The sequence below is a fragment of the Corylus avellana genome, chromosome ca2, assembly GCF_901000735.1.
Source record: "Corylus avellana chromosome ca2, CavTom2PMs-1.0".
Classification (NCBI taxonomy): Eukaryota; Viridiplantae; Streptophyta; class Magnoliopsida; order Fagales; family Betulaceae; genus Corylus; species Corylus avellana.
The window spans coordinates 47453198-47458109 of NC_081542.1; positions in this window are offsets into that span (position 1 = coordinate 47453198).

Genomic DNA, 4912 nt, shown 5'->3' on the forward strand with positions numbered 1-4912 from the left:
ACGATGATGAGGGGATTGCCAAGGCTAAGGCTATTGGGAGGGAAAATGTGCCAGCAGGGTATGGTCCTGAACAATGAAACCTAATATGTGACTCATTTGATGACGGTAAATGGAAAGTAAATATATATTATTATACTGATTAGAAAATTCAGATTGATATAATTTGCATGCACTTGAAGACATTTTATGAATAATTGTGTTTTATTTTTTTTTTCTCCAAATTTCATAGAAAAAGTCTGAACGAAATATAAAAAACAGAAGCAAATTGGAAACAAAGCACACAGTTGGGACTTGTTCATTTGTCAACGTCATTTACAAAAAGGTAAGTATCTCGTACCATAATTTAATGAAAGTAACATTATTTAGTGTAAACTTTGATTATATGTATTATGTGTAGGAACAAGAAACAAAAGTGAAATCCAATCCTGTTGAACTATATGAGGCTACCCATACAAGAAAAAAGGATAAATAGTTTGTGAACAACAAATGCAAAAGTCTACATGTAAGTAACTGTTTACGCTCTGATCATTATGTTGATTAGTGAAGAACATGAATAGTAAACTTGCTTGAAGTATATATTAAACTAAGGCCAACTATGACTTGTGCAGCTTCAAATGCAAGAATTAACAACCAGTGAGGCCTTAGAGGAAGGCAATGTGGAGGGAACAAGTGTGGAGGACCGAATGCAAGAAATAGTTACACAAGTACTAGGGGGCTGACGAGCTAGGCACGTTAGAGGAATGGGATGCGGTCTTATTCCTACCCCTTTAAGTACTTCATCTCAAGCATTCGCCCACTTCGACAACCACGACGAGTGTAGGAAAAGACAAGAAGATACTCAAAGCGAGCTTCAACAGACTAGAATCGAACTTCATCAGTACAGGGAGAATTTGCAAGCCAACGTTGAGGAAACGAACAAATTGAAAGCCACTGTTGAGTTCTTAATGTCACGTATTGGAGGGTTAGTGAAACTCTACCTATGCATTAATTTTACAAAAACACACATACTAAGTAATCGTTAAAAAGCTTATTGATTATTATATGAAATTTTATTCTTCTTAGGTCTGGAAGGAGCTTGCTTGGAGGTGCATCAAGTGAAGCCAACAATTGAGGGAGCTTTGGAATAACCATTTATTTAGGATGTAATTTTTGATAGCATCTATTTGGGATATATTTTTTGATACTATGTATTTGGATAGTTGTTGGTACTTTCTATTTGCTAATGTGTATTTGACCATTTGTTGATCGTGATCTGTTTGGTAATGTATATGTGCTGGTACTTTTTATTTGGTTTATATTATGTTAAGATATTCGCAAAATTTTTGTTTCAAGAACTTTTGAGTTAGTAAATCTCCCTTGACATGGTTATCAAGGTTAAAGAACCTCGAGTAAACAATGCAAGGGAGTAATAATATATTTTTAAATTTTATTTTTAAGTGTATGCAGGATGACAAGAGTACAAGAAAGTTAAACAACCCAAGCAAGTTCTCGCTTTAATATATTTCATGAAGAAACACATTTTTTGTATCTCTTTCTCTATCATGTTGGGTTTCAATCTCATTGTCTTTGATATTATCTATTGGTTCATTGTGGTAGATTACTCAAATTGCTTATGAGGATGAATTGACAAGGAAGAGGATACAGATAAGTACTTTATTTTGGGTTCTAGAATTTTGCTGCCCATGGATTATAAAACATATATTCAATAGTTTTCTCCCTTGGCAGGTTTGGTTAATGGGGCAGTTCTCACATATTTTTTATGATTTTGATGAGGTTAGTCATTTTGAGTTACGTTTCTTGTGGGCATTTAGATTAGTTTGATTATTTCATACATTAATTGATTCATCAAACAATGTTGTTGTGTACTTAAACATAAATGCAATGTTTCTTATAGAAGTACTTTACGTGCATTTTACTTGCTCATGCATGGTGTTATGTTTCTCCGGATAAGTTTTCCTGCTGAATTCTTTTAGTGTTGGTTTCTTCATAGTGAACTTTTTTTTTTTTTTTTGTCTCAATCTTGTTATTAGGCGCACAGTACTTATCATGGTGTTGGCATTGTGAAATTGATGGGCCGTAGCAGTAGATATATAGCTATGCATGCATCCCTAGCTAGTGGACAAATTGACATATGTTTGATTCCTGAGGTACTTATTACTAGCAATTAATTGGATAATTATCTTTGTGAGCTGTTACTGATTTAACTGATATGCACATCTAAGGTATCTTTTAATTTGCACGGGCTTCATGGTGTTTTGAGTCATCTGAAATACCTGATTGAGACAAAGGGTTCGACTATTATATGTGTCATAGAGGGAGCAGGGCAGGTGAGTTACGTAAGGAATTCATATTTTCAATTGTGGGTTGAATACTATTAATTGATCAGGTGATTTAAATTGTGCAGTCCTTTTCTGGCTTCATGAAATACTATGAAAAACTGCATGTGTTCATTTCATTGCATTGCATAGATCTTATAACTTCTTCCTTATATTTTTCCCCAAGATGAAGAGTAAAATTCAGTATGTCGTTGTTTTCTGATGCAGAATTTTCTTCAGAAAACTAATGCTAAAGATGCTTCTGGGAACATTGTATTTAGAGATTTTGGTGTCCACATTCAACAAGAGGTTGGTAGTTGTATTTTGACTAATTTCATGTGGTCTTGATCTCTCCATGACACTTGAGACAAGCTAAGTGGGTTGATAAATAATGAGCTAACTGAAAGTCTAATTTTTAACATCAGTTGATATGTGTTGCATGGATAAGAATGGACTGTAGTTTGGCCCTTTAGTTGTCATTTGTCAGAGTTACAAATATGATATGTTCTTAAGCCTTCAAGATCTAAGCTCTATTAGTGACTCTTTTGCTAAGATTAGATATGGTCAGTTGACTGCTTTTGATGTTATTTGCAGTGAACAAAACCAAGTGGTTCTTCACTTGAACTGGAAATCATTAGAAAACCTACTGATGCTACGATCGATCGCACTTGGAGTGCGATCGATTGCCAAATTTCGAAAACCTATTGATACTGCGATCGATCGCACTCCAAGTGCGATCGATCTCAAAATGTCGAAAACCTATTGATGCTGCGATCGATCGCACTCCAAATGCGATCGCTCGCAAAATGTCCAAAACCTACTGATGCTGTGATCGATCGCACAATCGCGTACGATTGATCGCAGATTTTTTTTTTTTTTTTTTGATTGTTTAGGACCATTAGACTTTTGGTTAACTATCAGCGTCCACTTTGGTTTGGACGCTGATAGTCAATTTTTTTTTAATTTTTTTTGGACCATTAGAGTCCACTTTGTGGACGCTACTGGTTATCTATCAGCGTCCACTTTTAGTGGACGCTAATGGTTGACTATCAGCGTTGACTGATTCTTTCGTTTACATCATCTTTAGGGTCAAAATATTGCGCCTTTTAGGGTCGATAAAGTGGACGCTAAAAGTGATTATTAGGGCCGACTCTAAGTGGACGCTGATAGTTAATATTTTTTTAAATTTTTTAAGGACCATTTGGGTCCACTTTGTGGACGCTAATGGTTAACTATCAGCGTCCACTTTGGTTTGGACGTTGATAATTATTATTATTATTTTTATTTTTTAGGACCATTAGGGTCCACTTTGTGGACGCTAATGGTTAACTATCAACGTCCACTTTTAGTGGACGCTAATGGTTGACTATTAGCGCCGACACCTTTAGGGTCGAAAAGTCGACACTGTTGTCAACAGTGTCCACTTTAGGACTTTTAGGGGCGACTCAAAGTCGCCCCTAAAGACCTATTTTCTTGTAGTGATAGTGAGTTCACTTCTTCTTCTTCTTCTTTGTGTTTTTCCCAATTATGATTTTTAAATGAAATTTAGACACACAAAACAAAACAAAAACAAAACAAAACAAAAACAAAAAAACAAAAAAAAAAGACAATAACAACAACAACAACAATAACATGCATGGTAATGCCATATATGCTCAAAACAGTGGATGCATGGCTCCTGAATATGCAATGGATTGACTATTTTCTATAAAATCTGATGTCTTCAGCTTTGGCGTGATATTACTTGAGATTATTAGTGGGAAGAAAAATAGCGGCTTCTACCTCATGGAGCATGCCCAGACACTGCTTGCATATGTATGTTTCTTTTGTGGGTTTTTTATTTTTTATTTTTTGACATAATCACACAAGAGTAGGGAAGCCACCTAATCCAAAAGTTTAATAACCCTATAAGTTGGAGTCAAACTATACCATATTAATCATGCACACTTATTACATATTCAACCTGTCCACAATACTCATAATTATATACTCAAAAAAATTCACTCGTTCTTATTGGTTTAAGCTTTTAAAAAGAGCGGTTATTTATCATATATATCTTAAACTCGTGTACTCACCCACCCTTTGCTCATGAGGGAGGAGGTGCTAATTCGTAACATGATGTATTGTATGCTTAAGAAATATATTTACTTTAAATGTGTATTGACAGGCATAGAGACTATGGAATGAAGGAAAAGAATTGGAATTTGTCGACCCTTTGTTGAAGGAGTCGTGCCCGACAACAGAAGTTTTAAAGTGCATGCATATTGGGCTTTTGTGTGTGCAAGGCGATCTAGCAGACAGACCCACGATGTCATCTGTGCTTGTTTTGTTGGGAAACGAATTAGTTTCTCTTCCTCACCCAAAACAACCTCTATTTGTTTTGGCTCGAGTCATTGAGACTGATCACATTCCCACAACTAATCCTTCTATAAATCACCTTACTGTTTTCAGTCTTTCACCTTAATGATGACTACTCACAAGATTGCCCCCTTCGTGCTATATAGCATGTTAATAAACTGATGAAATTGAATCATATTTTTGGGACATTATAGAAAATAAAAGGATCTTGCACGAGATGTATTAATTGAATAATTTAG